Source organism: Trichosurus vulpecula, chromosome 8 (assembly GCF_011100635.1).
Source record: "Trichosurus vulpecula isolate mTriVul1 chromosome 8, mTriVul1.pri, whole genome shotgun sequence".
In the NCBI taxonomy this organism is placed as follows: Eukaryota; Metazoa; Chordata; class Mammalia; order Diprotodontia; family Phalangeridae; genus Trichosurus; species Trichosurus vulpecula.
The window spans coordinates 221,764,477-221,774,209 of record NC_050580.1 but is presented as its reverse complement, the minus strand read 5'-3'; the positions used below and the strand labels follow the sequence as shown (position 1 = coordinate 221,774,209).

The 9,733-nt window shown below is 43.0% G+C and overlaps 1 protein-coding gene across 1 annotated transcript in view; it reads left to right on the top strand.

The window, feature by feature from the left end:
- Positions 1-6,857: 6,857 nt before the first annotated feature.
- Positions 6,858-9,733, top strand: part of SPTB (spectrin beta, erythrocytic) — a 171,990-nt gene continuing 169,114 nt past the window's right edge. The window contains exon 1 of the mRNA XM_036736358.1: positions 6,858-6,931. The gene's annotated coding sequence lies outside the window, so the exon portion shown is untranslated. The remainder of the gene's footprint in view (positions 6,932-9,733) is intronic.

Genomic DNA, 9,733 nt, shown 5'->3' with positions numbered 1-9,733 from the left:
ACAAGGTGTAAGGTTATATCATGGAGGTTAATGAGTGATCCAATAGACAGGGCTCCATCTGCCTAGTAATCTTGCTACACACTTTAACACTTACATACATCACAGGAGGGAGAGAGAGCCAACATCTGGGTTAACAAGGGGCAGGGGAGGGGTGGGGCTCCTTAAAGACAGCTACCCAGAGTCCCATCCAGGAAATCAAAAGGCCTGTCCCATGAGCAAGCCCCAAAGCAAAAAAAAAAAAAAAAAAAAAAAAAAGAAGAAAAATTCTGAATATATATGGTTTCTAAACAAAGGCTCAGCACCTGATTGGCTCAGTGCCAAAAATCGTGAAAACCAAGGGACTCAGCGCCTGATTGGAACCATAATCATAAGAATTCATATCTAACAGCCTGGGAGCAAGAGATTTCTATGGCCATGGATCCCAAGAAACTAAATTCCAAGAATATTAACAAAAATTCACTTTGCTTACGCTTGCTGTTGTCCTCAATGCTGTGGTACAATTGGGAACGAATTAGGTAGGTAGATTAGGTACATTCAAGGATGCAGCCTGAAGACAAGTAGAGGATTTGCAGTAGGGGCATAGTAGTGGCAGAAAATGATCTGGACTCCAGCATGCAGATATCATTTTTGTAGCACATAATTCCCCACTGCCACTCCTGCCATTCCTGTTATTGTTTTTATTTTATTTTGTTTTAGCTATAAATGAGACACACAGTGGGATAATCATTATACAAGTTAATAAAACTTACTGGTAGGTATGCATGCATAACTTACACTGTCCCTTAGTGGTGACCTGAAGAAGAGGAAAGGAAAGGAAAAAGGAAGGCAATAAGCATTTATATAGTGCCTACCATATCACAGGCACTGTGTTACATGTTTTACAAATATTATCTTATTTGATGCTCACAAGAACCTTGCCAAGTAGGTGCTGTTATTATCCCCACTTGACAGTTGAGGAAACTGAGGCAAACAGAGGTTAAATGACTTGTCTAGGGTTCCACAGCTTGTAAGTATCCGAGGCTGGATTTGAACATGGGTCTTCTTGACTCCAGGCTTAGCCATATCTCCACTATGCCAACTAGGATGGCACAGAAAGAGGTGATCTCTGGGCACAAAAATTCCATATTTAGCTTGGGAAATGCATTTTAATTAATATTAAAATGCTCAGTCCAATATAATTAGAAATGAATCTGCTGGCCAAAAAAAGATTATGGAATCTAGAGGGATCTTAGAGATAATTTAGTCCAATCTTCTCATTTTACAGGAAAGAAAGCCACAGCTCACATAGACAGAGAGACATGCTCAAGGTCACACAGTGTGCTGGTTGTAGAGTTGGCACCAAAATTCAGGTTCAGCACTAGGAATTTATGTTCGATGTTTATTACACTATACCACATTTCACATACTATTTCACAATTTTTGCCTGATCTTTTATGTCATTGTATGGATTCCTTTCTCTTTCTTTTTGGCTCCTGTGGACACATTTATTGTATTTAAAATTACATGTAATTTGGTCTAATCCATTTATCTATCTGGATTTCCATTCCAAACATGTACTCCAGAAAAAGAATGGAGACATTTACCATGACCCCCAACAAACACCACATTGTGATATTCGTACCATCAATGAAATGGAGATAAACCGGCACTTTTCTGGTCTCCAGAAAGATGTCTATTGAAGGCAGCAGTTTCAAGACTCTGCCACAAGCATCATGGAAGAGTGTATGGCAGAGGGCTTCCCATGTCCCCTGTTCTCCTTTCTATTGTTGGTGGAGGGAATTTTGAAATGGATCAACTTGTGTCATTTGGAAGCTGGGATATTTTAAAATTATTATTTTAGAGCCTACTGACTCTAAGTCAAGTTTGCAAGTTCTTTTGACCATATAATGAAGTAGAGGGAAAGAGTGTCCCTTGTCATTTGCTTCTCTCTGTTGCCATTGGAAGATTTTGGGAACTGATACTATTGTTGGCCTGCTTTTGAGGACAGTGGAAGGGAAGATGCCCCCTGTTGTTCTGAGAGGAAGGATGGAAATGCACCTACCTATTTATGAATCTCAGTTCATGATTCATTCCTTGTTTTTAGCAGGATTATAACTCCTCCCCTCCCCCACCAGTTAATCAAGGCTTTTATTGTAAAGCATTTTAAAAGAATTCAGTCAACTATTACTTAGATGGGGTGGGCAGAGTGGACTATAAAAGCTGTTCTTTTCTACATGACCAGGAGAAAGACCCTGGGATTGCAGCCCCCATGAGATTGAGCTCCCTATTGTCCAACTAAGTCAAAACCCAAGAAAGTTCCTTTTTCTTTTTTGCCCCCAACATTAACTTTTATAAGATTTTGAGTTCCATTTTTTTTCTCCCTCCCTCTCTGTCCTACCCCCTCCCCAAAAGGGCAAGCAATCTGATATAGGTTATACATGTACAACTATAGTAAACATATTTCTGCATTAGCCATGTTGTGAAAGAAGAATCAGAACAAAAGAGAAAAACCGCAAGGAAGAAAAAACAACAAAAAAGTGAAAATAGCATCCTTTGATCTGCATTCAGACTCCATAGTTCTTTCTCTGGATGTGAATAACCTTTTCCATCACGAGTGTTTTGGAGTTTTCTTAGGTCATTGTTTTGCTGAAAAGAGCTAAGTCTACCAAAGTTGATCATTGCACAATGTTGCTATTACTGTGTACAGTGTTCTCCTGGTTCTGCTTGTATCACTTAGCATTAGTTCATGTAAATCTTTCTAGGTTTTTCTGAAATCCACCTGTTCATCATTTCTTATAGGACAATAGTATTCCATTACATTCATATACCACAACTTGTTCAGCCATTTCCCAATAGATGAATTTCCCCTCAATTTCCAATTCTTTGCCACCACGAAAAGAGCTGCTATAAATATTTTTGTATATGTGGATCCTTTTTCCATTTTTATGATCTCTTTGGGATAGAGACCTAGAAGTGGCATTGCTGAGTCAAAGGGTATGCACATTTTTACAGCCCTTTGGGCATAGTTCCAAATTTCTTTCTAGAATGATTGGATCAGTTCACAACTCCACCAACAATGCATTTGTGTCCTGATCTTCTCTAACATTTATCATTTTCCTTTTGTGTTGTATTAGCCAATCTGATAGGTGTGGGGTGGTGCCTCAGAGTTTTTTGATTTGCATTTCTCTAATCAATAATGATTTAGAGCATTTTTCATATGACTATAGATAGCTTTAATTCCTTCATCTGAAAACTGCCTATTTGTATCCTTCGATAATTTGTCAACTGGGAAATGACTTGTATCCTTACAAATTTGACGCAGTTTTCTCTATATGATAAATGAAGCCTTTGTCAGAAATACTGGCTGTAAAAATTGTTTCCCAGCTTTCTAGCAGGATTAAAATGAAACATCAGTGAGAGATCTAGGTTTTGTAGTGGGGAATATTTTGATGCTCTAGTAATGGTTCAATGTCTCTGAAAATAACATGTAGTCAGGATCCTATTTGAACTGGTTTATTTGGTAAGTTGTCTTTTTTTTAAAGAAGCTAACCAAAAACATATATCTTCAGTTTAAAAATAATATTTTGGTTCAATTTAGTTTGCATTTCAGAAAATTGGTCTTTTTTTCACTTTAGGGTTCATGGTGTATTTTAGTTCAGGCCACTGGTTTTTAGTAGAAAACTCTTTTGTGAGTGAGTTTTGGAATGGCTTTTAATCTAATTTGAAAATATTCTTTACCCCTTCCTGTATCTCTAAACCCTCTCCCTCCACTCTGATTTATCATTTTGCTGTAACTCTATTAGCTGGAAAGCATTTGGGGATGCTGTTACCATGACAGGCTCTGTAGCAAATGAGGCTGCATTGAATTATTTAGCTTTCAGCTAAAGTGGAGGGAGTGAAAGCAGCTGAGTCGGTTCATAAAATCTTTGAGTTAATTTGTCCATGGGCTTGGGGCTTTTATGATATTTTTTTCTTTGTGGCTGCAAATTATGAATTTTAAGACAGCAAAGAGGAAAAATTGTATTTAACTATTTGTTATAATAACAAACCTATAACCAAGGAATTATCTGTCTCTTATTGTATATATTTTTGTAGCTACATAGATACGATGTTGGAGGATCATGAACATATTTAATATCTATGTTCATAGGAGGTTTTTCCAATCACTCATAACATCATTTCCAGCTATTTTTTCTTTCAAAAATAGATCAGGATTTCTACTTAAGACATACAACATTCTCTGCTTTTGAAGTTGGCCTATTTTCCTTAACAGAATATGGCTGTTAAATTTTTTTTTTTAAATCGAAGAGTTCCCCTTTCATCTTCTGACTCAAGAAACAGCAAATGGATTCTTAAATCTGCACCAAAAGTGGGTTGTGCACAGCTCTAGTGATGGGAAGCAGACCCAGTAGAGTCATAACTAACAATTCTGGTACTTGGGGCAAGCACAACACCTCCTCCTCCAGACCCTCTTCTACAGAAAGCAGCATTAAAAGTTCCCACAAATCAACTTTTTAAGATAAATTCAGTGGCAAGGGAAGGGGAGACCTAAGGAGAGATCTTGGATCTCAGGACACAAGGCCTTATTGGGGGAGACAGAGACCCTGAACATCAATCAAAGCAGCTACTGGGGAAAACTGTCTTAGGGGAGGAAGCAGAGTCTTGAAAAAGCTCAATCTAGGGTGTGGGGGGTGGGGTGGAGAAAGGGGACCATCTGGTAGCTTCCCAGCTTAGCTAATTATTATTGATAAATAGGTGCTAAATGAATGTTTACCTGTTGATGGAGTTTATATGCTCTCAGCATTCTCTAAATTTCAGTGACAAAGTTATGGTTTCTGCATCCTAGTTATAGGTCTTACAAGAGGGCACAGGCTATGGTAGTCAATGGCACTTGTGTAACCTCTTTCCTGTTTGAGCTGTTGTCTTTTGAGAGATGTGGTTGTTGGAAGACCCAGAGAAAGTAATACAAGTATTACTTATGGCAGAGATAGACCTTTGATCCTAGAGTATCAGCCAAAGTTGTCATACTCAGCATGGTTCTGTGTCTAATTCTCACCACAAGGTGAGAATGTAGTAATAGTGGAATATTTTTGCCCATTTTCAACATATAAACTAGCTGTCTTTCAACATATGCCCTGGATGTGCACACCTGGAATATAAGCAAGAGAGTGAATGGTACAGAGGAAAAAGCACAGGTTGAGTCTGGAGATAAGTTTCATTAACGCCTCTAAGGTAAATTAACCTTATTCCTTGGCCAAATTGCTCTGGGCCACAGTTTCCTCAACTGCAAGGGAAGGGTTTGGACTAAAAATGATCTTCAAGTTCTCACTGCCAGTTTTGAAATCTGTAAGTGCTTGTTGATTGATTGGTAAGAAGGTTTTCCCTGAGGAAGACTGGAAAACAGCATAATTGCACTCAAGTAAATAACTCAGATCGGTCTATGCTCTGTCGTGAATACTGGGAGGACTGCGTAATAGCTAAAACTCTTCAAAAAGCATACGCTTTTCGCCTCAGCTGCCAATTCTTATAATACCTGTGATTCTCAAATCAAAGTGATAGGGGAAGCGAGAAAGCATTCTTGGGCTCAGGTGTAGAGGAAAGGAGGTGAAAGGGACAAGGGGGCGATGCATTATACTCCTTATCAACAAACATCTTTTGAGCCCCCAGGGGGTCTTGATAATTATATTAAGCATAGAAAATCATAACTTTGCTAAGGCAGGCTTCGAGACCTCTAGTCTTGGTCTCGATCTAACACAGGCTCTTCTCCGTACACTTTGACAGCATCTACTGTTCTAGTTTCTGCTCTAGCTGTCTGGCCCTTTCCTACCAAACCCCAGGAGAATTGAGTTTTTGTGAAGCATCAGATCCCGCTCTCAGACCAGCAGTCAGCCAGCCAGGAGTCGCCTATGGTGCATGTCTGTTATTATCATCATTGCGCTGTGTGATCACTACGGGATTGTAGGCTTTGCATTGGCAGCGTTGCACGGTTCTCCCAAATACATCAGGTTTGCACAGACACAGTAACACTGAGCCTTTTCCCCCTCTGAGCTAGGGAAGGGCTAAGGATAGCTAGATTGTCTCTGGGTCAGTGACTCCAGGTGCTTCCTTAACACCACGATTTTATTGCCCCAGAGAAATCAGCCCCAGTGGTTTGGAAAACAAAAAACAACAAACCATAGAAGGGGCCAATCCCAGGGTATCCTACCCAGCTACCGTGCAGAGACGAGAACTGTCAGGGAGCAGGTGTCTAGTTTGAGGGGGCAGAGAAGTCACCCTTTTTTTTTTCTTTTTAAATGCAACTGGACTATGTTTAAGGGAAGGAAAGGTTGCAGAAGTATCCCTGTCTAGGCAGGGCTCATTGTTCCATTTGCAAGAATTAGGCCCCAAACAAGGAAGCCCAATATTTTCCCGCCGCAGGGGGCTCTTCTTGGGAACGGCTGGCGCGCAGTTGGTGGATGTGTGGAATGGATGCGAGCGCTGTGGTTCTGTCAGGCTCTGCCGGCTCTCAACCCAAATGCAGTGCTGGAGGCCAGAGGCGAGGAGGGGTCGGTGGCCTGAAGGAGGGCCTAAGATCACGGAGGGAGGGAGGAGGAGGGAAGCCAGACTGTGGCCAGGCAGGTGCTCCCAGAGCCCTCGGGAGGGTGATTGGCGGGTGTGGGGATGTGGGTGGGGGTAGGCTGGGGCCGGGCCTCGGCGCTGCGGGAGCCTGTGGCCCCGCCTCCTCCGCCCCCGCCGCGGGACTATCTGGTCCCGGCAGCAGCGATGTCCCCCGGCAGGAATGTCCCTCCTCAGATAATGTTATTTATATCTCTGGGCGGGTCTGTGGCTCGGCAGCACCAGGCGCCCGGCGGCCGCTGTGCCAGGAGCCCCGCGCTGCCCTCCTCCGTCTGCGCCCCAGTTGCCCCGCTATTGCTCTGGGCTCGAGGTGGCTGCAGTTTCAGCCCAAGTGCAGGTGAGGAGTACTGGGAGGGACGAACCAGAAGCCCGGGAGGAGGGGTCCACTGCGAGAGGAAGAAACGCGCGGGGCTGTGGCCCTGTGGGGGCGCGTGACTGAAACGCTGGGGGCCTGAAGGGAGGAGTGGGGGGGTGGTGGAACCGAGCCTGGAGCTCGTGGGCGGCAGGGGCTACATCGAGTAGCCTGGGGTGCAGCGAGAGGTACCGGCTTTGAAGGCTCCCTGCAAGCGAGGCGCTTTGGAGACGCAGATCCTGGAGATCCCAGCCCTGGGCAGAAGGGGCTGGGAAAGGCACAGCCTGGGTGCGGGTCCAGCGCAGCCTCTGGAGCCGGGGCGGGGTTGTGTTTTGCGTACTCACGACCTCGGAGCTGCCCCTACAGTCCCTTCTCCCATCCCTCGCTAGCCTACCCCCGCCCCGCTTTCATCCTCTTGGGGCCAATTAGCTCCGCTTCTGTGTAACTTAGCGTTCCCGCTTCCCGGACCGTAGGACGCCCAGTTAAGAGAGAACAGTGTAATAGGGTGGCAGGCCCTGGGGGGCACCATACTCTGTGCATGGCTAGCTGCAGCGGGAGAGAGAAAAGGTTCCCAGCCAACTGGTTCTCCCTAGTCCTTCTGCACCTACTCCAGCTCCCGACTCTTCCTAAAAGAATACGCACCTCTTCAGAGCTACTTGGGATTTTTGCATCTCCCCGACCAGGACTTGACCCAGACAAATAGCAGAAAGTCAAAGAAATACCGAGAACTTAGGTACGAACAGTACAGAGCTCCCAGGATCTTGGGGTTTGTGGGTGGGTGGGGGGAGTACAGTGGAGGAGGGTTAAAGTTACAGTTTCCGTGACAACGAGTTTCAGGTAGGGCCTTGGTTCATAGCCTATTAATAACGAAGCCTCTGTTTGGAGTGAACAATTAGAAGTGCTGGGAGTTAATAATAATGCACTTAACTGTTGCTGAAGTCAAATGAATAGGAGTCACTGTTTCTGAAAATTTAAATTTTAGATGTTACCGAAGTTATGGGGGAGGGGAGGAGGTGACAATATTTGCATACTGAAAACTCTCATTAAAGCTTAAGTGGGGAGATATGGAGGCTGTCAGACAGCCCAGAGCAGTCAGTGGCAGTTCTTTTCGAGAGTCAGGGTTTATTCTTTGCTTTCTAAGGAATGTGCCCTGGGTGGCACCTAACTGACAAAAGCTAAGTGACTGGCTACAAATCAAGATTTCTCAGGTGTGATTCTTAATTCTCCACCAGATACCTCTGGACTTCTGAGGTATTTCTTGGTCGTATTCAGGGATCCTTCATTGATTCGATAATAGCAATGATAGCATGCATTTATATATTCCTTTGATATTTTACGTGCACTATATATTTTTTTAATCTTCACAACAACTTGTGAAGTACGTATAATCATCCCCATTTTACACATCAGGAAATTGGGGCTCTGAGAGGTTTGGTCACACGTTATTAAGGGGCTACTTGAATCTAGGTGATCTGTCTCCCAGCCTCGTGTTATTTTCTGTTTTACCTTAGTCAAGGAACTTTCAATCCAAAGACCACGATTTCTTTGCTAGGGTATAGAAGAGCCTGATACAGAGACATTGGGGCATAACTGAAAGTTCAATAAAGCCGGAACCAAGAGGATGTGGGCTTAGATCCCTGGTCTGACACTACCTCTGTGACCTTGGGCACATAACTTCACTTTTCTGCGCTTCAGTTTTCTCACATGTAAAAAGGGAGGGGGTGTTAGTGTTCTGGATGACCTCTAAGGCCCCTTTCAGATCTAAATTCTGTAGTGCCATGATGATTTCACAAAGACTAAACAGGCCAGTTTACTTAGGTCGTAGGTGGAGTGCAAGGGTTGAGAGGATATTTATAGTTTATGCATATGTTTTAGGTAATTGGAAACTTGGCTATAGGATGAATCCTTGGCTTCAGAATCTTCCATTTCTAGGCCCCTGGTTCAAATTCTCTGTCTTGGTCAGTACAGGCTGAAAATCATTGGCTGGGTGATTATGATAACTTGCTAAGAGATTTTTAAGCCTCAGTCAATTAAAGAGAGGGTGATGCTTCAAGGACACACCTATACTGTTGTAGACTGCAGTCACAACATAGATTTTTGGGGGGAGGGGAAAACCTGGAAATAGCTAAGAAGGTGTGATAGTGCACTTGAACAAAGGGATAGGACACAGGGAAGGCTGTGGAAAATGCCTAGAATTCTGTTGTTTTTTCCTTTTTAAGGGTTGGATGGGATCGTAGAGATCTAGTCCAAAGTCTCAGGTAGATTTTTCTTTAGAGACCTTAAAATACCTTTTTTCTTTTTAAATTAGGACAGCTTTTAGTTGATAATTTGCATGACTATGATTCTGACTATTCATGGCTGGTATATAATTCTAGCCCTATCTTTCCTGCCTCCATGATTGCTTCCTGAAACTTTGGCAGGCCAAAATACTGAGGTTTCTTTTCTTCCTAGTAGGAAGAGAGAGGGCACATCTTCTACTGTATAAGTTCTTTTGCCATAATGAACACCATGAATCTTTCTAAAATTAGAAACTTGAATCAGTTTCATGGGGAGGGGCACATAATGATCATTCAACTCTGAACTTAATATCTTTCTAAATTTGCTTCCAATTTTTGATAATTTATATGCATTTTTACATAGTTGTAATTAGCGTGTAATATTCTCAGGAGGTGTTTCAAATCAGCTGAGGCACAGCATAGAGGGGTGTGTGTGTGTGTGTGTGTGTGTATGTATGTATGTATGTGAAAGAGTAGTGTGCAAAATTGAGAGCTTCAACCACTAGCTCTG